The sequence below is a fragment of the Corvus cornix genome, chromosome 8 (assembly GCF_000738735.6).
Source record: "Corvus cornix cornix isolate S_Up_H32 chromosome 8, ASM73873v5, whole genome shotgun sequence".
In the NCBI taxonomy this organism is placed as follows: Eukaryota; Metazoa; Chordata; class Aves; order Passeriformes; family Corvidae; genus Corvus; species Corvus cornix.
Window position 1 is genome coordinate 21,652,450 of NC_046338.1, and position 16,876 is coordinate 21,669,325.

A 16,876-nucleotide genomic window follows, 5' to 3' on the forward strand; every position below is an offset into this window, starting at 1 on the left:
AAAACCAAGTTTTTCATGAACTTGAAGCTCAAAATGAATTTGAGTTTTTAGCCTTTTGGAAACTCAGGAACTGACCATGCAAACTAATGGGTTTTGGATAGACTTTTAACTGAGGTATTGGAAGGGCCAACTTAATAATGAAATTTAGTTTTTGCAGGATGAGTGAAAATGTGTCAATAACTTCCTTCTGCACAGTTGAGGTTTGTTGTTTTGAGGGTTTTTTGCTGTTTTTTGTTTGCTTTTTTCTTTTCTCTGTGCTAACCAACCGTTAATCAATCCCTCTCATTCCCATTGTTAATGAGTTGTTTTAGAGTAAGATGCTGACAAAACCTACTTCTGCTAGTGTTTTCTTCAGCTTGGTGCCCTTGTTACAGTTATACATCATTGAAGTGCTTCATTCTCACAATCTATACAGTGCCCATACATCATCAGTGGGCCTATGCTCTCACAACGTGCTGCATTAACACATCAACATGCCTAGCTGAGGCCCCAGTAATCTATGGATGTAATATACCATAAGGTAAGGGATATTTGTAACTATAGGCTAGTGTTCCTATAAATTATCTATGCCAAGGAATTAGCATCACAACCAATATTTATTAAAACACCTTTCATTAACTGTTATTGACGTAATTAAGATGTTTACTTCTAGCAGGTAACTGTTCCCACAGTACTTTCACTTACTCCTTCACACTTCACTAGCACCTACACATAAAAATCACTCATGGCTACAAGACTGGAGCAACAACTGAGCTTCTGACTCTGAAGTGGAGGCTCATGTTGGCTTTGATGAGGCTTTGATGTGTTACACAACTCAGTATGCGTGCTGCCTCTTTTTGGCTAGTGTTTTCTAGCTACTATTTCTTCAGCTACAGCCACAGCTACCAGTAGAACAATTCACACACAGCTTTTACAGATGGAACTTTTATGGTTTGGGCTGAAACTTGGTCACTGTAGTAGCTAAAGTAATTCTTCTGCTAAAAGCACTAAATTTGGTCTCCAAAGGCTATGGGGTTCTCAAATCTACAGCCTTCAGCTCTGACACTGAAAGAAAGTGTGAGTGAACAGTCAGGAACACGTGGGAGGGGTGGGAATTGTCATGAAGGAATGTTTAGACACCTGATGGGGATGCATTATTTTCTAGAGTCATGATGACTTTACTTTGTTGTATGTATTGATGTAATCCATGGTTTGTGGGTTGGTGTGGGGGTTTTCTTGGGGTTGCTTTTTTGATTTTATTTTTAAAATTTTTTTTTTCTCTTTGGTTGATTGTTTCCTTTAATGTCTTTTCTTCTTCCTTCAGGAAAATATTCTTCAGTCAGCTTTCAGATAAAAAGTAATTAGAACTATAGGTACTTGACCCATGGGTTTTAATGACTAATATAAAAGGAAGGGGGCTTTGTTTTAATTTAAATGTAAAATGGTGCTGTACCCTAGTTTAATTTGAAACTGTAAAACTAAGAAAAATCTAACCAATGAAATACATTCTCTTTACAATAGAAGTCACTTTAAGAAATGAATAAGAAATAGGTATTTCTTCAGTTCCATACTTTATTTTGAAAACAGTATTGCATTAATAAAAAAACATGATGATTCTGAGAGTACCCAATGTTAGCCTGTCTTTATTGAGACATGTTCTAAATGAGCTTTTAGAGGAAAGTGCAGTCTCACTATGCTTTTTAAAGAATGTGTATCAGTCTTAGAAAATAAGGATAAATAAACTCTCCTAGTCTTGCTTGAAAATTCTAGGTGAAGGAAAACAGCAAGCTGCAGTTAAGATTTAATTTGATCCAGTAATGGCATCTGCAGGCAGAAGAGGAGACTACATCTGATTTACCTCTGCAAATACAACTGGTTGTTTTTGGACGGGAAATTTTCTCTCATTCTTCATATATGCTAAAATACTGTGATTTGATGAGTCCTGTCACTTTTCTATGTTTTGCAGCTTTTATGATTTCAAGGTGGGTTTTTGCTTTGTTTGGTTTTGAGTTTTTTTAATATTATTATTTTAGGACAGTCTTTTGATTCCCTTCCTAGCTTTTGGTAGGATCTGAGAGGGTTTATGCCTTTTCCCAAGAAAGAACTTTGCTTTTTTTTTTTTTGTCCTAATTTTAAAATTTTCCATATTAAAAAAACCCCAACAACTGCCAATTTTTCTTTGTTTTATGCTCTTTTATGACCTGGAATCAGTACACATAACAAGATTTGGTTTTTCTTGAATTTTCCCCTGCCCCATTTTTGTTTCTTTGTTCTTGTTGTCCTAGTATATTTATGTTCATGAATAGTATTGGCTTCTAGAACAAGAGACAGTTTATATAGTCTAATCAACATTCATATGATTTGATTATTGCAGCGAAAATGGGAAAAAGCAGGGAATCTTCTGAGCTAATGCTTCATCAACAACAAATACTACAAACAACATAAAATTTATTCCTTCAGGTATCTTTCAATGTGAGCTAGAGTAGCTCACCTCTATCCTGGTGGGAGTGTGTTCTAGAGCACCCAGCCAAGATGGTGAGGCTGATGAAACCCTCCTAAGCAACTGGTGAAAGTCTCACTGCCAGGGCTGATTGTGTAACCACTCTATCCACAACCGTTTTCCATTTATTAACCCTTCATAATTCTCGTAGCAGTTTTCATTCTGCCACTTGCCAGTACTGTCCCTGAACAGCATTCTCAGAAAAACATGGATGGTAACAAAAATGTCTGGAGTTTCATAGCTTTGGATGTTTTCCTCTTAGTTTAGAAGATTTCTGCTGGCTGTACCATGTGTTTCCTGAAAAACGTGGTATTTGCTGCGGTGTTTTTTGCTTCCCCTGGGTCGGGAGCTGGGGGAGCTGTGTGGGATGAAGCGGTGTACCAAGGGATGCGGTGGGAAGGCTGCGGTGTTCCCGGAGAGCCGCTGGATGGCGGTGCTGCCCAAGGCGAGGGCTCCCGGGCAGCCTCTCCTGCCGGAGTCGGGAGGAAAACCAGTGCCTCGGGTAGGTCCTGTGGTCCAGAGAACAACTTTCCTGCTGTATAGCCCCTCAATTAATTATATGACAGCTTAAAGCATAGCTGTGGTTTATGTACAAAAATATCTATTACTCAAACTTATTTTTCACGTTGTTAGTTCAGAATTTTCTTTTTTTTAAAAAGTTGGTATTAAGGAAAAAACCATCTAATTTTACTTATGCGTAATACAGTTCAGTAATCATTTTTATTAATATCGTGAGTAAATTTCGAACATAATGTGCCTAACTCTCTAAGCAATCTCAAAGACTAGCCTTTCCTGTCATGTTCACATAAATAGCACAGGAAAAAAAAGCTCGGGTTTAGTATTGAGAAGTGTAAAGCTAAGAGAGATGATGGCCTAGTAAAGCAAGTTTTATGCCAGTTTAACATCATTCTGAAGCCATTTCTAATTACCAAAATGCCTACATATAAACTAATGTTTTGCTGCACAGGGCCTTGGCTGATTTCTTTATTCCCCCTTGTGTCTTCCACAAGTCACATAGTGGGTCAAGAATGAAATTCAAAAGGGAACTCAAAAAATTCGGAAGTTTCCTGTGGTAAATGGTAGGCAAGAAATATCTTAGGATCTTTTGGTTTTTAACAGGTTAACTTGGTAAATAGAAGTGTTGTAAATGTGTTCAAATTGTGAAACCAAGGTTTCTTAGGGTTTATGTTTGCATTGAGTATGAGAAGTATTTTTGGGAAAGCCTCTTAGTGTCTGCAGAGAAACTCAATACTGAAGAATTATTTATTTAGTAACTCTTTTGTCCCCTGTTTAAAATATTCCCCAGTGCTTGTTAGCATATCTTACATCATAATTTCAAACTGTATCCAAAGGTCTAAAGAAAATCTGAGATAAACTATACTTGTCTTTCCTCCAGCCTTGGCTGTGCTGAGTGAGGTTGTAAATCAGATGGAGACGAGGAATTTTTTTTTTTTGTGAGAGAGAGGGTCCTTGTTTAATGAGCAATCCACATTTATGCACAATCTCACCTCTTCAATAAAAACATAAAAATTGGTATGGGGCCATCGAACCTGGCAATTATTGTGCTTACAAAAATTTAGATTACAGGTTTAGTAACTGTTTTATTAACTGTGGCTTGATAGCATGGGATTCTTCCAGAATTGTTTTGTCTGCATTTTAGTGGCATTGCAATGGAATAAAGGAGTTCGCCTCCCCCCGCCCCAAGTACATGTGAAATTAAAGCAGTAGTTTTAAAGCTGTCTCATCTCTAAAAAGATACTCAAAACAACTAAACAAAAATCCAATTTGTTTTTCAAATAATGAGCATTGTTAAATATTGTGTGTTTTGCAGGCAGATCAGTAAGATCAATCTTGGATACATCTCCTGGTGTATATATCAAATCTTGCACTAAAGTTGGGTGTGGGATTTTTTATATTTGTTTTTTGTGGGGGTTTTTGTTTGGTTTTATTTTTTAGAAAGCCAGAAGTGCATACTTTTCTTAATAGATATAATTTAAAGAGAAGATTTTTCTTAGCAGTGTATTAATATACTTGGATCATAACAGCTGCAGCTTGACCTCTCCACTTCTGATGCTATTGAGTCATGCTAAAACTATCTCCTGTTCTGCAGCTGGAATTGCATGAAAATCTACAGTGTTCCTCAGCTAGTAGATCTCAAAGTGCTTTGAAAAGGTGAGAGACTGTTGCTCATTCAACAGATGGAGGAAAGTATTCAAATAGATTATTGCTCAGTTGCAGAGCAAATCAGTGATCTGCTTATGAACAGATCTTACTGAAGAAAAAGATTCTTAATTTCAGGGGATCTGCTTAGCTGAGGTGATATTTTTTAACCTGTAGGGAATAGATTATGTATAAGTTGTTTTAAGAATTCAACTGTTACTATAGCGCACCCTTGGCATAGATACCATTACAGCTGTGTGAAGGAGCTTTGTGAACCACAACCTGGGTAGAGACAGACATTCTGGTGTAAAGTAACAGGAAAAGTAGGCTTTATCCTTGGAACTTAAGAGAACCGCCTTAGGTCAGCCCTGCAGTTTTGCCTGCCTGTGCTTTTTAATATTGATGTTAGATGAACATGTGTGGCTGTTCTTTTACAGTACCTAGAACTCTTGTGGGACCTGCTTTTTAATCTGACATTTAATGGCCCCTTTTTTCTGTGCTTGAGACTAGACTTCCATGCTATTAGTTTATAGCTGTGGTCCAGGAAAGATGAGGCTTCACTAAGAGATACAATACATAAAACACATTTCTGACACATTGCACTGGCAACACTGTATTGGTAGGCTCTGCTGTCCAGGGAATAAAGATCATTCTCTGCTCTGTGCTTTAAGGCAGCGCTGCTGTCCTGAGAGGGCATTTACAGCATTCTCTGCTCAGAGAAGTAAAGACATCAGTGACATGTTCTTCACAAACGTGTTGTGTTAGCCAGCAGAATAGTTGGCTTTTCTCCTCAACTCTCAGATAATTGGAGCTTTCAGAGGAAAATAGGATTCTAAATATGGAGGAAGAAATCCTTGAGAGAATTTGTTGTTCACAGTATCTAAAAAACTGTTTTGTAAACAGTGTTGAAATTCATCACAGTATTTTGTCAACATCGAATATTGAATACAACCAGATAAACCTAGAAATAGGTTTTTGTGGCTGATACATTTAAGTTGACTTAAATTGCAAAGTTTCTTTGAGGCTAAAGGCATAATGTGACTGAAATATTTCTCTGCCTTGTCTAGATGTTAGAATGTGGGAGCCATGTATTTTAGCAGGATGCTGATACCTTTTACAGTTACTCAGTCTTAGGGTGATTACTGCTTAGCAGAAATCCCCTGTTATGAAATGTCTTAATTGCTTATGTCTTTTCTAAAGAAGGAGCTATCTGCCAGGGATTTTCAACAGGAAATTAATAATTCATAGCCAGGTCCATTTCCCATTTCTTTCTGGGCTGTATAGTCACAATAGGATGTGCTTTTGTCACTATGGAATTGCAAATACAACTCTGAATGTGCAAAGTTGGCTTTTGTGTTGAATAAGATAAATTTATTTTGGCAGCCACTTTTACTGATTTTAACATTTGAGCATTTGCATAAATTGGGAGTCATGTACATTTCTTTTGACAGTTTCACTGCTCTTTTTATGATCCAAAGAAGTCAATAAAAGTCATATTCATGTAGAGTAGTGGTTTAGGACCAAGTTATTAGGTTCTTGTTAGGTTTCTCTGAGCATAGTATGTGATGGATTTCTGTGCTGGTATGTTTTTATAAATAAAGAGTAATCATGTTTTTATGGGTGTGCACATCTGATTTGCTTTCTATTATTTCTGTACTCTTAAATGTCACTATATCCAGAGCACACCAGTATATTCCATCTTCATGGGATGCTTATCTCTAAGTTGATGGTGCCTATGCTTGCTTAACCTGTACTTTGCCTGCTGGAAGCTGATTTTTTCCCTTTGATTTTCTTGTTAATTTTTACATGAGAAATCTATCGACTTTCCTATTATAATGTAAATGCAAAATCAGATTGTAAGAGTAGTTTGGAGAGGGTGAAGCTTTTTTAGTTCACTAATGCAGAGGCTGCATGAGGAATTTGCTTAGGTAAAGACTTTTTTATTATTTAGATTGTATAAATGCTCATTATTTGATAGGAATTTTCCAGTTGTAGAGAAAATTTGTGTCCTAAGGACTTTAGAACTGAAAATATAGGTGAGAAGGTGAGTGATTGAATTTGAAAATTATTTCAGGGCCTGAGAATTAAAATATTTTTATATTATACAGATACTATTTTAAAATGATGCTATTGTTTCTAGAAATGCCATCTAGAAGAAGAATGAGTTGTACCTGCTTTAAAGGGAGGGGAAAAAAAAGCCTTAAATCTCCCCCTCTGCAATATGATGAATGTGACAAAAGGTAGGAAGGTAATGAATATTAAAATAAGTAGCAATTTTATTGTACTTACCAAGTTTTTCATAGGATTAGAAAAGCAGTTAAAAGTATCACATGACTGACATGACTTGATTCTAAATTCAGAATTTCCACAGCATGTTTACTGGGTCCATTCTGTAATACAGCATAGTGATTTATTTGCCAAAAAAAAATTAATAATAAGCATAAAAATAGATCTTAAGATATTACATGATAACATGTATCACACAAAGAACATATAGGATCTCTCAGAATTCTGTCCGGGTAATAAGAGATTTAAAGTGAGCATGAAAGACTTCTCTTAATACTTAGATAGTTGATGCCATCCTATTAAATAAAGGAAGAATTCAAAAGTTCAGCAAGTTCCACGCCAGTGGTAATTGTGGACTACTGCTTCCTTAAATTAGTTAGTGTAAATTGTACTGTTTGATGTTCTTTGTTGTTGTACAGTAATTGTGCTAGGCTCTTTCTTTTCATTGTGGATCAACTTGAAAACTCTTGATGCTGTGTAAATAATAGCAACTCTGGGTAAATACACCTTTTGAAGATCTATAAATCGTATGCATTTGTAATGTAATCTTGGAAATAACAGTGCTATTCTATGGAAATTAGTACAATTCTACAAATTCCACAACAGGCATCTAGTTCTTGTAAACCCATACCACTGTTAAAATACATAGCTCTTTATAAAAGGACTGAATACAATTCTTCAATGATGTGAGAGCTGCATAAATATGAAAGCTGCTGAAGTGGTATATCATAATGGGAGATTTTGCCAAACCTGCCATGTTCTCTGAGTGCACACATACCCTTAGATAGCAGAGGGACTCTGGCTTCTAAATCTATTTGGTTATTCTGAAAACCTCCTTGCAAGTTTTAAACTGACACTGCAAAGAGATATACACAGTGCACTTAATCCTTCCAAGTGGCAGCTTGAAGTAGCCAGGCTCCTGCTGAAGTGCTTTCTTTGATGCCAAGTTGAGTTTAAAGCTTGCGGCCTGCCGACACTGGGCTGAGGCCTGCGGAACAGCGCGCTGGGGCCACGCGTTCAGGTACTGCCACTCCTCCTTCCAGGGTGTCTCGCTTGTCAGGTTCAAAGAGAGACTTCCAAAGTCTATGGAAAGGTGTTCCTTTGTTATCCTTTAACATGGTGGGGAACTTGCAATTTTCCCTGTTCTGCTTTTAATTCACTGATGTTTCCAGATCTGAAACTGCAGCTTTTTTGGTGTGAAAAGGCCTGAGGCTGACAAAAGCAGGAACTAAAATGCAGCAAGGACTAGAAAACGAGTGAACAAGCAAGCAAATTACAGAACTGCCTGCTCACTTGTTCTAGTGAACAAATATTACTGCAACTTATGTACTGAACAAATTAGACTGCTCCCTACTCCTTCAAACATTGCAGAATTTGCACATCACGTGAACTGGAGTTACATACAAACAGTGGCCAGTAGGGTCCCCTCACCATTGGCTTAGAATAGAACTCAAATTCTTGGTAGCAATAATGTCAATGGGGACTAAACTTATTAAAGCAAATTATAAAAATAATAGGAAATCTACCCTGAATTAAAAGATAGCTACTTATATTTCAGTTAGTGAAATTTGGTACATCCTATGTATTTGTGTATTCTGCATTTTTAGTGTAATTATATTTTTTTTTTCCCCACGAAGAACTATATATACAAAGAGATTATTTTTAAATGATAGGGTAAAAACTATTTATATTCTAGGTTGTTTTAAGGATACAGTACTATAGGTCTACTGTTGATCTCAAGTTTACTAAAATTCACATCTATGGTACAACTTAGAGAAAGCGTAAGAGAAATTCTTTCTTTTAATTTAGAACTGCACACATAAAAAATCATCAAAGTAAAATTTTGAACAGTTTTGATAAGCAAGGTCTATGGGTATTTTGACTGTTGCTTGATTAAAAAAAAAATGTAAATAGAATAGGTTTTTAAAAATAAAGTAAATAATACAGTGCCCCTCTGACATTTTTTCAGATGAACAATTTTTCAGGAAGATTACAAGGCTGAGTAGTCAGTTTTTGAGAGGTGGAGTATAGTTTAGTTGGTGGGCCTGCTGTGATTGGAATTGATTAATGGGTGTTGTGATAAGCATAGAAACAGATCAGTGGCAGCTTATCCTGCTTTCAGCTGTCACAGCTGTGCCTCTTCACTCTTCTTCTGGCCCTATCACACTCCCTGGCAGCCTTTAAAGTACCTCCTTCCCAGTGGAATTTCTGCAAATCATCTACTCAAATGCCAAGATACCCTAGAAGCAGCTGTGTCTGAGAAAATTTGTTCAGGCTCACATATTTGTTGTGATGAAGAATATTACGTTAGAGAATCCTTTCCTCCTGCAGGAGGAAGCATGCTGTGCCATACCCTGAAGAGAGAGTTAAATGATGATTCTGATGGGCAGGTGGGCTCCTTAGTCAAGAACTTTCAACCCTGGCTGGAACAGGAACACAGTTTGCAAACCTGCTGGCTAAGAGATAGTACTGCTGCTGCTTGACAGTTGCAATAAATAACCCCTGCATGTTAATTTTATTGCTAATGGCTTGATAGAAGCAATGCTGTTATGTGTTTAAAATCCTGGTAGCTGCCTTTTTTTGTTGTAATGTTCAAAAGATTTTTAAAGACAGTTTCAAGTGCAGGTTTTAGAAGTTCTGTATGTATTTTGAAGGCATTTCCCTGGTTTCCTTAGTGGGAACTGTGATCTCCAGTGCGATCACAGATGCAGGTAGTTTGATAGGAATCATGCAGTTTTAACAGAAAATTATAGGTATGTGGATTTTGTACAAAATAAAGGTGGGACCCTGAGGTCCCTTCCAAGGTGGCATTCTGAGCCAAGCTTTTTATGTAACTTCATGGATTTGAGGAGGATAGCCTAGGAATTTTGTGCTTTTCAGGATATGAGACTTAATGCTCTGTAGGATTTCTCTGATTAGTTACAAAAATATTTTGTTCATTTTATTGGGAAGTGAATAAGCCTAGAGCATGGAAATAATTGTACTACTCTTTCTGGATATTTTGTAGATTATTATACTTAGGTGGTAAATAGTCTTTTTATGAAATCTCTGGATGCTGTAAATCATTGTTGGCTTCTCTGTATGCTTTAAATGCCTGAGGCAGCTGTTCCAGCATTATCAATAAATATTAAAAAATATTTTGATCAAACTCAGGCAAATTAAATCTAAACTTAAAAGCAAGTGATACATACAGAAGGTCTCATCTCTGGCTAAATCTGCAGGATGTCTAACTGATCCACCAAGGTAATGTACAGTTTTCCACTGTTGCAGTCTGTGAACAAGAATAACTTTAGACTATTTGGGAAAATAAATACTTAGAAGCTTAACAAATCATCTTTTTTAGTTATATTATAAGTGCATTTACAGTTCCTGTGTTGATTATTTAGAGTCAACTAAGTCATATTACTGGGAAACTACTTCTCAATGAGGCTAAAAAAACCCCAACTTATTTCAATTTTTAATTATATTTTACAGAGGAATATATCTAAGACCCCTTTTAAAAATCATGTTATTTATTTACTCCACAATTATATCGTATGTCAGCTGTATCTTGTGATGTCTACTGGCATACAAAAGCAAACAAAGTCATGTTACATTAATGATGTGTCTGAGACTGCTTGCCTTTATAATTCCATGCTCCTTTGCTATAGAAAAAACATGACCCTGAATCTTAAACAGTTTTTGAATAAAGGCACCTACAATTATTATATGATAAAAAAGTTCATAGGTTTATGACTAAGTGATTTCAGTTTTCTTCGTTTAGTGAGTTTTGCTTCAATTTAGATTTGCATGTTCTGCAATCAAAAAAAAAGTGGATATTTTAATTCAGTACAAGTTAAAAATTCCCTGTTTCTATACTATCTAGTGCTGCCGAAATTGCATATTTTAAATGAGAACTGATTAAAAGGAAATAAAAAATATGATTATATGTTGTTCACATGTAGTGTAATTAAGTTTTCCACATCTTGATCTGCTACAGGGGGACTTGTTCTTTGGGAATTCAGCCTGCACTTTTGTCCTTCCTGTGATTTCTTATTTCAAGCTTGGTAGAGAAAGCATCCACTGTTGTATCATTTCCTTAGTGCTAACAGCTTTTATTCTCTTCAACAAGTGTTTACAGAAAAGTGTTGATGCTTATTAATCTGTTTCTTGTCTTACAAATGTGCTTATGCATGATTTGTGGTAAAATTGGCATTTCTGACAGCTCTCAGTGTAATCTGCATAGCACAACAAGACTGTTACATTGAACAGATGTGGCTTGGAGTTGTTATTCTTCGTAATTACCATCATTAAGTGAAAGCATGTGTCAATCAACTTTGTACTTTAAACACACCACTCATTTGTGAGACACATGCATCTGCATTTCAGATACAGATCTAAAGTACTTGCATTTGAAATTTATGTCTGTTGTTTCTATTTAATACAATACTCCATGAAATACATAATGCCCAAAGATGTCAAAGCAACAGATCATCAAGTTAAGAAAGGCTTTACCGGGGGTTCATCTGGATACTTTTTTCTTTTTGGAGGGGGAAGAGAGGGGAGGAAGAGAGGAGGGTGATAATGATAGCTTCATCTTCCTTTTCTGGTGTAAAAGAAAGGCATTTAAGTTTAATTTTATAGATTTCCAAAGTCACTCTCCTATCTTGATGCTGGATTATGACTTTCTTATTTGAGGGAAGGAGTTTCTTTTTGGTTTATTTGGGGGCATAAATGAATCTGCATCAGTAAATGGACATAATGCCTTTTAAGAACTGATGTTCGGGTCATTAATGGTGCCAGGATACCTTTTAGGGTCACAAATGTTCCTACTGGTAACAAACAGGATTAGATCAGGAAATTATATTTTGAGTAGACCTGAAAACAAAGGGGTCTTAGCCTGATTGCACAACAAAAGACAATAGAATCTGACTGAAGCACACAAAAGCAGGGACATTTGGAGATGACATTCATTTTCTCCTTGTTTCCTTCTATGTGGACTTCAGTTCTTTGTGCCAGAGACAGTAGAGATGATGGCACCTATGTACTGGGGGTTTGAGGGTTTTTCACTCTCTGCTGTGACACTTCTTCAGGGCCAAATAAGATGAACTTGTATATAAGGCACTAAGTGACACTTCTCATGTTGACTTGGAATGGCCTTCAATTTTTGAGGGTATTTTAGTCTCTACCTTTATAATGAAAGAATTTATTCTGTGATTTTTTTTTTTAATCCTCCCAAATTAATGAGAGAGAAAAAAACAATTACATTTTTATCCTTCAATTTCCTCAGAACACATTTTTTTAGAACTTTGCCTGTTGCATTAAAGATGATTCTGGTATCCTGGATGTGGTATGTGACTTGTCAGAAAGTAGATACAAAAAACCCATTGTATAACTATCCTTTGGAATATTTCATGAAAATATATTGTTTGGATCCTGCCAGAGGCATACAGGATTTCATATAGATGCTGATTATTTTTTAGACCCTAATCATCCTTACTGAATCCTCTAGAAGTACTGAAATAGAAATTTTAAAAAATCTGTTTGAAAATTAGAAGACAGATGAGCTACAGCCAAAGAATAAATAATAAAGAACTAGGAAATAACTCTCATTTTCATTGAATTGTGAAGAAAAAATGTTATTTGCAGTCCAAGTCTATTGTCACGTGTAGAACCAGAAACAACATGGCAATGACGTAGGGAACACAGCAGTACAGTCTGACAGATACTGAAATCAAGTGTCTATTCTAATCTCAGCCCTTTCAGTTAAAGAAGAAACTTCCTGACAATAACTTGCAAGTTATCTGGTAGCTGTGTAAAACCAGTCCCTGGGAAGCAGGAAAACCAGGGCTGTGCCAGAAAATGGTCCCAGACAATTTTGCATGTTTGGTAATGTTCTTTGCCATTGCTTTCTCCACCTATTGATGGGGATGATATGTGGCTTCTTGGAGTTTATAAAGCTTGTAAGCAGTTTAGCAGTGTTGGAGGTCCCACAATATTGCAATTGCAATCTGAGGGTAGAGGAAACCCTTGCTGCCTCTGTGACTTTGGATAATTGTCCATTATACTTGCACATTTCCAGCTGCCCTATGTGGAAGTGACTGGACTTCTACTGGAGCAAAGTTCTGGGAAGAAGATTCCCTCATACACTTTAAATTTAATATAATTTTGTTCAAAATAAGGAATTGAACCATTGAATGGGCTGGAATTGAATATGCCAAAAACTGCCTCGTGTAGACCCAACTACAAACACTACATGTGAGATGCCAAGGCAGCTTGAAATGGTGGTGTGCTAACCAACCATCTCACTCCTTATTTATGAGGAAGGTTGTAGAAACTATAATGTCTTGATTTTATTTACCACTGCCCTGATTTCCAGGGCTAGTGAAATTCAGGGTAGGTATTTTGATATTTCTTGCATGACTGCATTGTCTTTCAGCTTTTTCAAGTATAAGATATGAATAATGAAAACTTCCCATTTTCCTTAGTGCAGAGAATTGTACGTGAAGTACCATAGAAATGGCAGTTTTCTATTATTACATTTTCACATGTTATCCTGATAAAAGAAAATTTGATTTCAAGTAGTAAGGGTTCGTTTCTGGTTCTTTTTCCTAATCAGTGGTTTTCTTGCTCCTTAGAAGTCCTCATAGCCCATCATTGTTGAAGATAGGGTTGCATCTGCTTTTATGTTTTGTTGTATACTTTATTTTAAATGTTTCAGAACATCTGTGTAATATTCAGTAAAGAAATGTAGGACTAGACAGTGCAATTCACAGCATACAACAGGCACAGTCTGCTTCTGTGGTGAAACCCCAGCATCTCTCTAGATTTCCTCCAGGCACACCTATTTTTCCTTGTATATTGTTATTTTAATGGTTGAACTTTCCAGGAAACTTGGCATGTTTGCTGTCAGATAACAGCTTTATTTTAGTTATTCTACCATGTTATGCTTTCAATTACTTAAAATGTAAGGAAATATTACACAGAGGTAACGAAAATAATTAACTTTAAAAAGAGATACAAACTTTCTTTACATATTTAGTTTTATTTTGTCAGTTTACTTGGATTTCAAAGGTTAGTGCATTTTTTACATTAATTACCCTGCTTTAGAACATGATATTTTGTTTCTTGACATTAGGGTCCTTCTATTTATTTACATGTATAAAATGGGCAATTGTTTAAACAAATTCTTTGCTGACTAAGGTAACATTTTTCTGGGCACAATGGCAGAAACAAGAGAAGAGAATAACCAGAATTGCATACTACATGCAAGTGGAACAGATATTTTATTCAGTGCAGGCTTTAACACTTATATTTTCTAAAGACCTGTTTTATTTTAGGAAAGTTGTACTATTGTTCTTCTGGGAGAAGCTTGTAGCTTCTTGATTTGGGTGAAATAAAATATTTCAGTATATATGAAAAGAGAGGTAGATTCCTGGCCTTCTGACCACTGAGTTCCTCTGAAGTAGAAGGTCCATTATGAAGAAACTTTTTCTCCAGATGTTCCTAAAATTATTGTTATATAAAATAAGCTGAAGGCATATTTTTAAAAAGTTTTGCTTCGGGTTCACAAGAAAATATGTACTATTATTTAACAATAGTTAAATATTATTTAATAAAAATATCTATATCCTTATGTCAACGCTTAGTGCTTGTAAGTTGGAAAACCAGCTATCATTAGCATCTAATTTTTGAGAATTTAAAATAAGTTTTTAATTTTATGTACTAATTCTTCCTGTCCTCCCTGCCCCCATGATAGTATTTAAATGGAGAAAACCAAGGATATTTTCAGCTGCCTTTGTTTTCAGTTAAATATCAGAGTAATTTATTATACTTTAATTAGAAACTATGACTAGACTCAATCTTAAAGGTCTTTCCAAGAGTAAAAGATTCAATGGTTCCATGAAAAAACAACTTTTGTCAGAGGCTTCTTATTTTATTATTATCTTGGAAATGAGTGAGGTTATTTTCTTTGGAAATGGCAGCAAAAGAGAACATAAATTTACATCATTTTAACTTATTTTCAATACATAAAATTAAGAGATTGAAAGAGTAGCTTAATTTAGTTTTATCCCCTGAAGGTATGTAAGCTTGGAAGTTAAGAAGGGCAGAGAAAAATATGTTTGCAAAGATATTTTACCGTTCCATGTGTGCTCAGAGATAGGCTTTTGCAGACATTCAGGGATATTCATTTCTGTTATGCATGTTTTATTTATTTTACTTTTTAACATAGAACCATAAACAAATTAAGCAGTAACTATTTAGGGATGTTTTATGTCCCTAAAATGGGATGTGTTTGAAATCTGGAACAGGCATATGTTGTGTTGAGAATAGTGAATTTCTTGTAAAAATCCACCTATCAGGGCATTTTCTCCTCTTGAGACACATATATAGTTTTCATGAATGTTAATGAGGTTTATAGAACTGCAAAGGAAAACGTGCACCAGAGTATATATTGTATATATGATATTAACATCCCATAGGGCTTTTGTTTTTTCCTTCATATGCTATGGAACCCAGAGATGCACAAAAGATCAGCTTAAGTCTGACATTTTGTTTGTTGTATTTGGCATAATTGCCTTTGAGTGTAATGAGCTCCTGACAAACCTGTTCCTGTCCTGTTTTGGCAGCGGTCTGGATATTTATTGATATGTGTACATGTGATCAAATGTAGTTGCCTAAATACAAATTGACAGCTGAAAGAAAGCTTTGGCTTTCCCAATGGTTTATGCTGGGTTAAACGGGGATTAGTAATTGTTTTAACTGTTGAAATTTCCCATTTTGTATTCCCATGACTTTAGCTTGTTCTGCTTGAATACTAAAATTCTTCAGAATATTAATCCAGTGCATTGAATCCTTCATTCAGTAGCCAGGACTCAAACAGTTCTGCTTGAATTTAAGATCTATTCCAAAATGTGAAGGAAGCATTTTAGCTGTGGATAATGAGATCTGACAGTACCTGAGCTGCAGGAGGAGATGAAATCACTATCTATAGAAAATAATATTTTTTCTACATATTCAGCTTAAATGTGTGCACATCCTGGTAGCTGAAACATCTGTTTCTAGCTTGTTGTTCCTCATGGCTGCTTCTCAATTGGATTTCCTCAAGCAGGTCCAAAGCTTGTCACCTTAGCCAGGGTCTGTTAACTATCACCACTGGCCCCACATTAAGTAGGAGGTTCAGGGCTAAGCTAATAACTCTCCTGCCTTTCTGACTGATCACAGTGATTCTCCCTGTGGCTACTTATCATGCTGTGCTCCTGTGGGAGGGTTATCTTCTTTGTCTCTTTTTCAGCTGGGAATTATTTTTGTTTTCTTCATTCTTAAGTTTTCAGGTGCTAATTCTGAAAGGCTTGTCACTTTCTGAAGCAGCTGTTTGATTTCCATCCATTATTTCTCCCTTATCAGTTTCATGCTCTCTCACATATCTAAATTTTGCAGCTTCCTTTTCTCTGGCTGTTAATGTACCTGCTAGTTTTCAAAGCAGAAATTGTAGCTAGACATGAGGCAGAATGGATGCAACAGAAACATGAACCTAATGCTAGTTTGTGTGAACCTTGAATCAATTTGTCTTGTCACAGGTGAAGTGATTTTCACAATTTTTGCTTTAGTGTACAGTGCTGCTTAGCATTTTAATGTGTCCTATGTAGTTTATTAGGCTGTACCTACCATGAGCTTTCCAAGAGAGCTCAGGAGAGTTGAGTGAGAGAGAAGAATCTGCAAAATTGCTGATTTATGGTCACTGACTGCCTTGGAGCCTCATGTAAAGCGTTACTGAAGTCTATGAAATTGTTTTGATTGGCTTTAATGGGCATTGAGTACAGCCCAGAATGAATATTAGGGCATTCAGTGGAGGCTTTTTGCTTGTTGAGAATTTTAGAAAAGATGGTGGTAGTGCAGGCAAATCCATGTGACTTCCCTGGAAATCCTTCTGTAGAATTATAGAGATTATTGTCCTACAATTGGAAAAAA